Here is a 13,490-nt window from a genome sequence, read left to right as displayed (position 1 = left end):
CCTCTTTTTGCCTTTATGGGCACTGCATACACATGCAGGCAAAATATTCCTGCACATAAATACAAACAACTTTTTCAAATCTTAAGATGTAGACTAAGAAAAATACGTTTAAATCACTAAATGTCTGTAGAAGAAATTATGACAAGGAATAATCATTCCCTTATTCTGTGATGTTATTATTTTACATCCCTTGCTCCATAAAAAAAATTATCACTATATGTTGTTCTGGTCAGCTTTTACTGTCAGTTTAACACAGCCTAGAGAGTTACCCAACAGGGAAGTCTCAAGTGAGTTATTACCCCTCCCCACCAGCCTGGCCTGTGGGTCTTGATTGTTAATTAATGTAGGAGGGCCCCGCCCACTTTGGGCAGCACCATTCCCTGAGCACGTGGGCGTGGGGTATATAAGAAAGCTAGCTGAATATGAGCCTGTGAATGACCCAGCAAAGCACCCTTGCTCCATGTTTTCTTTCTGTTGCTGTGACTAAAAGCAGCTTTGGGGAAAAGTGGATTTGCTTGCCTTTAGGTTACAGTCCATCACTGGGGGAAATCAGGGCAGCAACTCAAGATGCAAAAGCCATGGAGAAACCTGCTTTTAAGCTGTTTCACAGGCTCAACAACAGAAAGGAAACTTCAAAACCTGTAAAAAAGAATGCTTATTGCTCTTCTTTATCAATACTGGTGTGGCAACTTTGGTCCTTGCAGTTCCAGAATTGAAATGTATGTGCAATGTAAATCTATGTTGACTGCTCTGCCAAATTTTCTCTCTTCTCTATGGTGTCACTAACGAGTCCATAGATAATAAATACATATATTGGAATTGTCCTATGCCAGTCCATTCTTTGAACAGAAAGTAACTAGACAAGCATTATAAAAATCCCTTCCAACCTTCCTTGGAAACATGAAATAGCTATCAAGGTACCCATGACCAAAGAAGAGAATTTCATAAAATGAGGAACAAAAGGAAGTGATATGATAATTCTATATCATTTTCCCCTAAGGCACTCAGTGATAAGGACTAAAAGGTTTAGGTTAAAATAAGTATTCAGAGAAAGAAAACAAAGTACTATTATCTGCTAAGTCAAGAAAAATGTACTACCAAGTCAAGAAACAAGGAAAGTAGGACCTCGTATTGGGGCTTCTAAAGTGTCAGAGACATGAAGACCTGACATCCCACAGAGAAGAGAAGAACAAAGAAGTGAGTCCAGCAATCATGGAGGCTCAGCTTTCAGGATTTGCTACATAAAGGATGGTGGTTTGGGGAGCTGGAATTTCTCAACCCAGAGTGAGAAACCTAACCCATACTACTGGCAGTTTCATAAGAGAATAAAGCAAAAACTGAACTCTAAATATCAAGAGGGAGGACGAGGAGGAGGACACATGAAAAGGTACATTCTAGAAGTGAAGGGAAACTTGAAATGGACCAGAATTTACGAAGTCTGGAATCCAGCTGGACAGTGACACATACCTCTGATCCTAAAACATGGGAGAATGAAGCAAGAGAACCCCAAAACTTCAAGGCCAGTTAGGAATGCATAGTGAGTTCAATAATAGAAGACTTAAATTTTGAAGGGCTAAAAACATGTAGAGCATAGATATTATTTCACCATTGTTAAATTAAACTAGAAATAAAAAACAAAAACATGGCTGGATATTTGATATTCCCAAATGTCTGAAAACAAAGCAGTTCCTTCTAACTAATCTGCCAGTTGAAAGGGAAAGTCAGAGGAAAACCATAAAATATTTTCTATGGCAACGGAGTTGACAGGTTAAAATGTGTGACATGCTACTAAAGCATGTATTAGAAAAGAAGAAAGGGCTGAAAAAAGTAATGATGTTAGAATCCTTTTGTTTTCAAAAAGAAAGGAATGTGCAATTAAACACAAGGAAGGCAGCAAAGAAAGCCCTGTTTTTTCCAGGACATTCTATGAAGACATCTAGACTTCAGGACCTAAACCTAATAAGCATGCAGCAAGAGGACAAGCTTTCAGATGAACATTTCTCAGAAAGATACATGGGAAATCCTAAGCAAATATTTGCAAATCAGATCCAGGTCTGACCAAAAAGGACACTGTATCTTGACTAAGTTAGATTTTCTCCATTGGGGCGAGGTTAGCTTAATGTGCATTTACAGAATAAAATGTGGTATTATCACATGGTGATAGTATATGCCAAAAGACAGACAGGTAGAAACTGTTAGAAAACAAAACGAAACAAAAAACAACTAACAAGTGGCTGGAGAGAGGGATCAGCAGTTAAGACCACATACTGCTCTTACAAAGAACCTAGGTTTGGTTCCTAGAACCAACATTGGGAGGCTCACAACTGCCTTTAACTCTAGCTGCAGATGATTTGACAACCTCTTCTGGCCTTCATGGCCCTTGGACTCACATGCATATACCCATATACACATAATTAAATGTAAAAAATCTTTTCAAAAAAAATGCTAACAAGAAGTAACAATATCAATCAAACAGAACGTATTTATCTTGAAAAAGCCTGGGGCCAGTGCAATGAAATCCCTCACTAATGTGTATGGGAATCACCCAATATATGGAGAGCCTGAAGAGAGAAAAGGTGGCAGCAGGGACAATTTGCTCTCACTCACACTAAGCCAACCATCTTCTACTGTCCTTGGGTACCGGAGACACCCGCTTCTCACATCTTCAGGCTTGGCCTGGAAACTGCTCTGTGGGCTTTTCTCGTCCTCCAGTTTATGGATAAAAGGTCATGACACACCCCGGCTCCAGAATGACAGAAGCCAATTCCCCACAGCACATATCTTTCTGCGTTTATGTTTCTTTGAAGAACCCAACCACAGGGATGAGGTTACCAACCGTGGATCGGCCGAGCCTGCTACAGTACAGCAGGCAACTGAGAGTTGGATAACATTCGTTGATTGTTCCTTCTTTACCCCACAGTGTGTTTAACTCCAATTCTCAGGGTAGCCTGCAAGGTCCTAATAGTAGTTTTTCTCACAGGTAAGGAAATGAAGGCAGCCATAAGAGCAAGAAATGGACTATTCTTCATGTCCCCTTCCCACACAGTCCCTAGGTAAGGAGGAGTGATGTCAGATGCAACAATAACAAGAAGAATAGATCCGAGGAGGCTTATGAGGCTCAGGAGGCAAACCAATCTCTCTATGTCTGAAAGTAGAAGCTTGGAAGATTCTAGAAGGCCCCTTCCACAGCTTTATAGATGTTCTGAACAACTGCTGCAGGAGGAGACTCTAACCAGCTCAACTGCAGAGAAGAGATTCTCTGGCCTGCGAGCTGTACAGAGCTCCAGCGTGATTGCTTTCACGAGTCATCGCTTGTGTTAGGGTGACCTTTCGAGTCATTTCTGTCCCTGTAATTAACTCCTACCTTACCCCTGTTAGTAACCACAGGGGAACCTCATCGCTTCCCCATGTTGGGCTTTAGTACAATCTTTACTTTTGTACTTGAGGATTCACGTTCTGGGATGAATTGGCGTGTGCATGACAGGTCTCCTCAGGAAAAGTCTGCCACACAGCAGTATCCAATTTGGGTCACACTATTTCCCAAGAGTCATGTCTAGGTAGGAAGACTGTGAAGTGCATTAGAAAGTATTTTAATGGTTCTTGATGTAGGAAGTTTTACAATAAGATGCCAAAGACTGACAAATTGGGAGATATTAAAATAATATTATCAAAACAACACATTCAAGTTGGGCCTGATGATGATGCATGCCTTTGGTCCAAGCACTCAGAAAGCAAGAGGCAGGTGGCTCTCTGGTTTGAGTCCAGCCTGGGCTACAGAGTTAGGACAGCCAGGGCTACATAACAAAAACATTCAGGTGGGTGAAGAGACAGACCAATGTATAGAACACATTTGTTGACAGATAGCCATGTCCAAGTAATCCACTAGAAAAAAAGGTAAACAAACTCAACTAAGATTTTTGACAGGAGGATATCCAAAGGTCTGACGAACATGTGGGAGCTGCTCAGCTTCCAAGAAACACATGGGCATGTGACACATGAAGCCCAGTCCACATGAGTTAGCATAAAAACAGACAAAAATATGTCAAGTATTAGCTATGCAGAGAAATGAAGTGTGGTGGTTTGAAGGAAAATGGCCCCCATAGGCTCATAGGGAGTGGCATTATTTGAAAGGATCAGGACATGTGGCCTTGTTGGAAAAACAGTGTCACTGGGGTTGGGCTGTGGGATTTCAAATACTAGAGCCTGACCCAGTCTCTCTCTCTCTCTCTTTCTTCCTGATGCCTGCTGATCCAGGCAGAACTCCTTCTTGGCACCATGTTTGCCTGTGTGCTGCCATGCTTCCTGCCGTGATGATAATGGACTAAGTCTCTGAAGCTGTAAGCCAACCCCAATTAAATGTTTTCCTTTATTAGAGTTGCTGTGGTCATGGTATCTCTTCACAGTAATAGAACATTGACTAAGACACAAAAGAAACTCATACATACAGATCTGGGGATGGATACACATATAAACACAGAGAGAGAGAAAGAGAGAAAGGGAGAGAGACAGAGATCATGAACAAGTTGGGGAAAGTACTTAGCATTTTACAGAAGCTGGAACTCCATACATATTATAAGTCAAAACTTCAAAATACACCTACCCCTAAAGAGAACATTCAACAGTGTTATCTGTAATCACCCCAAGTCAGAAGTAGCCCGACTCTTCATCAACAAGGGAATGGGAAAAAAACTCTGCAGCAGGATGCTTTAGAAAAAGGGGAGTGAGCAAGTTTTACTCTTATGGGTGGGTGTCACAAACATATCACCCAGAAAAAGGGAGGGAATCAAAGAGCAGCCTCCTGTTGATTATGTACGTAGCAGGTTCAGAGATGGGAAAATCTGATGCTCAGGGGTTCAGACTCCACAGGGGCTGTGATTATGGAATGGACTGGAGAGACCTCTAGGAAACATACTGGAGGCTGGTGGCTGTCTATATCTCATCTGGCTGGCTACAGGAGCATGGCCACTTTGTAAATTAAGGAACCAAGAGTGGCACCTTTCCCAAAAGATGCCATTTTAGTTCCTCATTTCTATTCCCTTTAAAGCAGAAACCAAAAGCTTCCTTACCAGGAAAGAAGCAGCACGTGGGACCTCATGAACACCTCATAAACAGAGTGGCACCTTAAGTTAGGAAACATTAAGAGTGAAGCTACATTGCCTGAAGCCTGTGCCACAGAAGCAGACAGTAATGAAAATAGAGATAAGAAGCTGCATTAGGCAAACTCAGCATTTAAGGGGGGGGGGTGGGGAGTGAGGGGGTGGAGAGGTGGGGGTTGGCTTATTCTGCACAACCACACACACAAAAAAAAACACTCTAAGCTGATACGACAGGATAAACAGGATCTCAGACACTGCTCTCAGTAGCTGACTCAACAGCCAACGCTGACAGATTTACAATGGGGAGCCGAATCCTCGGATAGAAAACCATGCACTCTGTTTGGGGCTTATTGACCTACAGTACACCCCGAAACCCTTAAATCAACAGCTTCTCGGCATTTATGGCGAACCCTTCTGAGGAGTCTGCTTGACACTACAAGCCTCGTCTTGAGTCTGAACTCAGCTAAAAGCTGGGCTATCAAAGCCGGCCCTTTGCTAACATGGGAACGAAAAGTGCCCCACTTCTGTGCAAATAGTGGGACTCTCTCCTGTGCTTCAGGGGGTTGAGAAAAAGTGGCAGATGTATACAGAGAAGGCAGAGAGGTTTTTAATCATGAAGACCCATCAGTGCCAGGATACACTTATTTATCCAATGACTCTGTGCCTCCTGCTGATCTTACCTCAGTGGGTTGGGATTCTTTTTCAGGTTCTATTTAAGTGGCTCACACAATCCTATTTTTAAAAAGAGTTTATTTTTGTTTATATGTTATGTGTGTGCCTGTGCACACATATGCAGATACCCATGGAGGCCAGAAGGAGGCATCAGATCCCCAGCACTGACTTACGGTCACTGTGAACCAGCCTACCTACTAGATGCTGGGTACCTGACTCTCACCCTCTGCAAGGCCACTCTGGTCTCATTAACTGCATTGCCCACCAATGCAAGAACTACTTTGTATATCCATTAACTAGGGATGCTTTATAACACTGCTTTTAGAAACATTTTGAATAAAAAAAAATGTGGCTTGTAAATCAACACTGTCATGTTTTATAACATGGAAATACACACATGTCTACTGTAAACTCCATTATGTCCACATCCTCTCTAGTGTTATGTGATTAGTTATTTTCTAGTTGGCTGTTTTGTATGAGTGTGCTGCGTGTGCAGGTGCTTTCTGTATACTCAGGTAAGCACAGACAGTATATCTCCATATTTAGTATCCTCCACAATCACTTTCCACCTTACCTTTTGAGACAGTCTCTCACCACACTTGGAGCTCTCTTGATGGGGCTAGACTGGCTAGCTAGTGAGTTCCAGGGGTGGCCCTGTCTCAGCCTCCTCAGTTTTGGAGCCATGCTATCTTGTCTGTCTTTTGATTCAGTGTATCCTGAGAGATTGTGCCAGCTGGTTTGCAGCCAACTTGACCCAAGCAAGCTAAAGCCATCTGAGAAGAAGGGACCACAATTAAGCAAATGCCTCCATAAAATTGGACTGTAGGCTAGCCTGTAGGGCATTTTCTTATTTATGGGGGAGGGCCCAACCCATTGTGGGTGGTGCCATCCCTGGGCTGGTGGTCCTGGGTTCTGTAAGAAAGCAGGCTGAGCAAGCCATGTTGAGCAAGCTGGTAAGTGCTACCCCTTTATGGCCCCTGTATCAGCTCCTGCCTCCAAGTCCCTGCCCTATTTGAGTTCTTATCCTGACTTTTGTCAGTGATGGATAACAATGTGGATGTGTAAGCCAAATAAAACCTTTCCTAGTCAGGCACGGTGGCACACACCTATAATCCCAGTACTTGGGGAGGCAGAGGCAGGCAGATCTCTGTGAGTCTGAGGCCAGCCTGGTCTACAAAGCGAGTCCAGAACAGTCAAGGCTCCACAGAGAAATTCTGTCTCCAAAAGCCAAAAAACAAAAGTCAAAAAACAAAACAAAACAGAACAAAAAACCTAGAACCAAAAAAAAAAAAAAAAAAAAAATCCAAAACCAACCAACCAACCAAACAAACAAACAAACAAAAAAAAAAACACTTTGCTTCCCAAGTTATTTTTAGGCATGGTTTTCCATCATAGCAATAGCAACCCTCCTTCCCCCCAACTAAGACGGAGATCAACCTTGAGCCCTCTTGCTTCTGTGGCTGGCACTCTCAGCGGGCCATCACCTTAGCACCTGGTGTTTTCTGGTGTGCTCTTTTCTAATGTTTCATTTCTTCTGTCAATCATGAGTGATACTGATTTATTACTCACTAATTGGTTTGTAACCCCCTAATTGAAAAATCATCTATAATCAACCAAAGTAGGATTAGATATGTGATACAGGCTATCTTGTTTTTTTAAGTTTCCAACTTCCAAATTTTTTGAGTCTAGGAGTCTTTAGAGTACTATTGGCTTATAGATTCCAGTAAAATCCCACTTCCAGGAATTATGACTGAATAAATATGGAAAGAGGTTTAAAAATATGCTTTTGTTTTGCTTTGTTTTGTTTTCAAGACAGGATTTTTCTGTGTACCTAGAATGTGCTCTGAGGACCATGCTGGCTTCAAAATTATAGACATCTGCCTGCCTCTGCCCCCGCCAAGTGCTGGGATTTAGGTAGTACCACTACTGCCCAGCCCAGAAATATGAATTTTAACAGGCATTTAAATAATTCTAATATAGGTACACTGAAGTGCACATTTTGAGAAATGTATAATGGGATTGGATGGCTCAGTGGTTAAGAGCACTATCTGTTCTTCCAGAGGACCTAGGTTCAATTCCTAGCACCAACATGGCCACCCACAACCATTTTTAACTCCAGTTTCAGGGGATCCAGTCCCCTCTTCTGACCTCTGTGAACACCAGACATTCCATGATTATACATGGTGTACAGAGTTACATGCAGACAAAACACCTATGCACATGCAATAACAATAAAACTTTTAAAAATCCTTAAAAGCAAAGAAAAATGCATGGCTCATCCATTGATTTTTCAGGTGAGGAAACTGAGACACGGGGAGGGGAAAACCATTTGTGCCTAGACAATTTGCCTTTGGGAAGCACAAAGGGATGAAGCCCTAGTCTGCACTCTCATCGCTGTACTATCTTGCCAGGTCTCCAGAGGCTTTTCTTTCTTGTTTTAGACCCTGTTGAGGAAGGGATGCTACCCAGAAAATAAAGCCAAGTGAGAGAAGGGAGGCAGAGTCGCCAATAGCACTGAGGACTTCTCCTTAAGAATGAGCCTGGGCCAGACCCAGGACTGAACCTCTTTCCTTGAGCCTGGATGCAAACAGAACATATTCAGCACATGTTTTCAAAACCTTCACTTGAAACACCCAACCTTGAGGGGCAGCAGCTGCAGAATAGGAAGGACTCTCAGATACAGTTCATCCAGCAGTTTTGCAAGGAGACAGGGCTCCATGCAAAACAAGTACCCCATTTCAAATTGGTTCATCTATTCCAATAGACTCTCATTGGCCTGTAAGAGCCAACATAGCTTGACAAGCCACTAGCTGCTCATCTTTATTGATGGCTGAAGAGAGGAGGAGCTGAAGTGATTCAACTTTACTGCTTGATGCTCAATCAATACTGGAAGCTTTGAGCTCCTGGGTTACACCAGTCATTTATATGCCCTGTGTCTTCTTATTTCTTCAACCCAGCCATAGCATTGGCTCCCAGCATCTGCCTTCTATCACTACCCAAGTGTCTATTCACCAGTGAACTCACTTTGATAGGAAAGAGTATGACAGATGCAGCCTGATGCTACATTATTCACTAAGAGCATTCAGCACTACTGACCCCCACCCCTGCATACTTCTGTAGATGTGGTAGTTGATGGTATACAAAATCCATGCAATGAATAAATAGGTAAATTTATCTAAATAATTTTTACATTCAACATACTGAGTTACACATAGTATTCTAGTTAGTTTTTGTCAATTTGACAGAGCCTAGCACCATTTAAGAAGAAGGAATGTCAGCTGAGGAATTGCCTCCATCAGATTGGCCTGTGCCATGACATGTTTGTGGGGAATTTTATTGATTAATGACTGACACGGGAAGGCCCAGCCCACTGGGGCTAGTGCCACTGGGTGGCAGGTGGTCCCGAGGCTTGTGTAATAGAGCTGAGTGCACTATGGAGAATAGACCGTTATACCATGTTCCTCCATGGTCTCTGAGAGTGTCTGCCTTTAGACCCTGCCTTGGCTTCCCTCGGTGAAGGTCTGTAAAGAATAAGGTGAAAAGACTCTTTCCTTCACTGGATTGGTTTAGGTCATAGTTTTATCACAGCAACAAAGAAGCAGATAGAATGCATATCGATACTGTGAAGCTCATTCTCCCATGACGCTGGCTACCTGGTGCAGGAAACAGACATTGGTGACGTGATTGCATTACTTAATGCCAACACACAAGTTGAATGTATAAAGAAGAGAAGATGCGCAAAGCTGACTTAGCCAATAACCCCTGGTGTGGTTTGTGGACCTACTCAATGGGATTACAAAGGGCCCAGACACTTAAAGGGCCATGCTAGGTGTGCCCTTGAATGTGTTTCTGGGTGAAATCAACAATGACTTGATAAAGCTTATGAAATTGGTGTCCATCTCCAGTGTGAGTGGGCCTCATCCAAACCACTGAAGGCCTACTTAGAACACAAAGGCTGAGTGGGTTAGAGGTCACTGTCTCTACTGCCTTTGAGCCGGCACATCTATCTTTCCCAGTCTTCCGAGTCAGAATGAATGCAGCACATTGGCTCTCCCCTGGACCTACAGCTAACCAACAACAGAACTTGCGACTTCTCTGTTTCCAAAACGAATGAGCTAATTCCTTATAATAACTCTCTTTATGTACACATGTATATCAAGAGAACTATAGGTTTAGTTTCTCTGGGAAATCCTATTTAATACAGGTCTATTCATGCTTAATCTACCAGCAAAACTAGAATGAGGAAGAAGACATAAATGAAAACCACCCACTGATATTTGCCTGGATTGGGAATCCTTGGAGCAGAAGAAATGCCACCTGCTCTTTACTTTAAGAAAGTTCCCTACTACTTTTGGGGTTTAAGGAGTCAGGACTCAACAAGTAGATATTACCTTGGAAATTAAGCTAGCGCTGACTTTCCAGCTACGGGAAAAGCCACCTTAGCAGAACACACAGAGAACCTTCCGATGGAAAGATTTTACACACCTGTTTTGGTTAGCATCTTGTGCAGGCAGAAAAATCTGTGCAAGTATGCCCCTGATTAGAAACAGAATACAGCTGAAGTTTCTGATAGAGTCAGTGTGATATCAGCTCATACATAATACGGTGTGTGAATGTGAAATGATCCCAGAAGCTCTTATGCTTGAACACTTGGTCCTCTTGCTGGTGGCGCTGTTGGGAAAGTAATGGGACCCTCAGGAAATGGAGACTTGCTGGAGGAAATGAGTCACTGGAGGAAGTGGGGTCCTGCATCCTGTTCACGCTCTGCTTCCAGACTGTGGATGTAATTTGACCAGAGCGCTTGAGCTTCTCTTCTCAAAATTCCCCTTGCCACGCTTTCTCTACTCCAAGCCAAGAAAAGTCCTTTTTGGATGATTGGTTGAAAGAAGAAGGGGGTAGAGTACAAGGAAGGGGTATAGGAGGCCTGAGCAGCCAGGCATGATGGTGCACATCTTCAGTGCCAGCACTTGAGGGGCGGAATCAAGTAGACATCTGAGGAATTTGAGGACACGTTTGGCCTACATAGTGAGCTTCAAGAAAGCCGGGGCTACATGCTGAGATCCTGCCTCTAAGGAGAAGGGGGAGGGGTGATCAAAACACATTAGGCACATGTATGCAAATGCCATAATGAAGCATATACATATATATATATATATATAGCTAATATACAGTAATAAAAAACTAAAAAGTAAAAATAAATCCTTCCTCCCTTAAGTGGCTTCTTATTAGGTACTTCTCACAACAATAAGAAAACTAAGTAACATACTATGCATTTTGGTGGCCCATTATACTAGATTATTTTTGTCATGGAATTTCTTTATTAGGGAAGAGAATTTATAATACTCTGACATTAGCTTTTAATTTCCTGAGCAGGGATCTTTTTAAATCAAGATCTTTGCCCTGATCCCTTAATATGTTATTTAGTATAACTAGGAAAGTCCCTATGAAAACAAATCATAAAGCTGAAACCTAATAAAGAGCTTTCCATCTGAAGAAAAAAAAAAGACCTAGAGTTAATTAAACTACAAGTTTTAAGCAAATATAATTAGAAGAAAGTCTACACACAAATTCTGAAAAATCTCAAAACATCATCTCTTTCATTTATCTTCAAGGGAAATATTTAATTCAGCATCCCTAAGTCTGACTTTCATCAGCAGGACTGGGCAATTTTCTATGTAATTGAATAATGACCAACTGCTTCCAAACCAAGATCATCAGGCCATCCCACAGCAGAGCTGCTCGGGCTCTGAAAATGCTTTGTGGAGGAGAAACAATCAAAGACATGAGTCCATAGAGAGGACTCTTCCCCCTGGTTTCACTGTGTTAATGGACTTCAGAACTTGGGCCTTCCAACCCAGGGACCGTTTCTAGGCTGTTGAGTTACACGGCTGCTCTGAGCTGAATGGGGCACATGGTGTAAGTCACAAGCTGGTCTTTACCAACTGACGTAAAAATCTAAAGCATCTCATTAATCACTTATGCATCGATTGTATCTTGAAATGATTCTATTTTTCATGTTTGGGGTTAAGTAAAATGTAATTGCAGCATCTTTTTCACCCATTTCTTTTTTGATTATCACTTTTGAGCTATCTAAAATTACACGTCTCCTTCCACCCAGAGAGGCTGCATCCCTTAGAACAAAGAAGAGATATAGTTCTGTGCAATGCAAAAAAAAAAAAAAAAAAAATAGACTTCATGGGGTTTGGAGAAAAAGATGTCTGCTGTCATGATTTAAAAATAAAAGACTACCACACACTAAAATTAGATTCACTAAAATAAACATCTTCAAAGACACACATGAACTGCAGATGAGTGCTGAGCAGCATAATCCGCCGATAAGCATTTTCGGTTTACAACATTACCCAGCATGACATCAGCCAGGCAAACCAAAGAAGTCAGTTAAAAGCAGTTACAGCACGCGCAGTCATCCTCTAAGCCATCCATGGAGTCTCCACAGAAGACTGCTCCTTGACAGGCAGAGAATGCACTTACTTCTGCTTCCTGCTCTAAAACCACCCGTAGTTGCTGTGGGCAGGCAGGGCAAGGTGTGTGGTGATCGCACATCTGACATGGAAAGTAATGGATCAGCGAGACTGACAATAGATTCAAGATGCAATGCCAGGAGCAAATATTGACAAAGCTGCACGCTGTCATGTTCTGGGCTGTGGCTGTTACTACAGATGCATCTGGCCTCGTGAAGTGTCAGCCACTTCCCGCTGCCTCAACAGCAGCTCTGGGCTCAACGGACCTGTTGCACTATACTTGTCTATATCGTCTGTAAGGCCACAAGCTCTTTTCAGGAAATGCCCAAAGCCTGTTCACCTCTATCCAAAGGGCTGGAAAGGAAACTTGATCTTGGGCAATAAAAGAGCAGCTTATACATAACACTGGGGGTTTGGGTGGGGTAGTTTAACTTCAGGAATCACTAGACACAAGACTGTGATGATCCTATTTTCAAGTCACAAGATGGCTGCCAGCAGTTGTGGGTTGACATTCCCTCCTCTTTGCTAACTCAGGTGGCTCAGAATTTCATGTTACCATCTCTGGTTCTGTTTTTGCATTGCCAAAGCAGTCACTGTAGTCACTGATATCTGACCTTCTGTAGGTCACTGTGGGAAACATGTCACCTTCACCCAGTGGACTTAGTGCAGAGGTAGGGAGGGTAAGTTCCTTGGGAAAGCCTTGCTTTTATGAGAAGATGGCAGAGAGAGCCGCCAAGATGGCTCTGCAAGACAGCTCAGTTAGTAAAGATAGCCTGCTTCCAAGCCCAGTGACCTATGTTTGATCCTCGAACACATATGGTAGAGAGAGAACAGATTCCCACAGGTTGTCCTCAGACCTCCACACACATGCTGTAGTACATGTGTCCACATGTATGTACAGCCCTGTGAAAAAATTAATATGAACATTTTTAAAAATTGCAAGTGGATACTAGGCAGGCAAAATTTCCATTTTTGAAGCACTGTGTGAAAGATGCCCAATTGGTCTTCTGTTTTTCAGTGAACAGATGGACTCTATCAAATTTAGGAGGTTCCCTAGACATGCAAATGACTTATTTGTTTCCAAGTATTAGGATGATAGTTACATATAAATGCTTGCTGAGTACATCCTATGTTTCAGTGATCATTTAAACCTCCAATAACAGATGCGAGTAGCAGAGATAAGGCTTTCATGGGGCTAGAATTTAAGAGAAGAGGGTGTTACACGCAAAACAATAAACAA

General features: G+C 42.4%; 1 protein-coding gene across 3 annotated transcripts in view; it reads right to left on the bottom strand.

The window, feature by feature from the left end:
• Positions 1 to 13,490, bottom strand: part of Adamts18 (ADAM metallopeptidase with thrombospondin type 1 motif 18) — a 153,520-nt gene that overhangs the window by 120,529 nt on the left and 19,501 nt on the right. The gene's annotated exons all lie outside the window — the stretch shown is intronic.

Source organism: Meriones unguiculatus, chromosome 10 (assembly GCF_030254825.1).
Source record: "Meriones unguiculatus strain TT.TT164.6M chromosome 10, Bangor_MerUng_6.1, whole genome shotgun sequence".
NCBI lineage: Eukaryota > Metazoa > Chordata > Mammalia > Rodentia > Muridae > Meriones > Meriones unguiculatus.
This window is presented reverse-complemented; position numbering and strand designations above follow the sequence as displayed.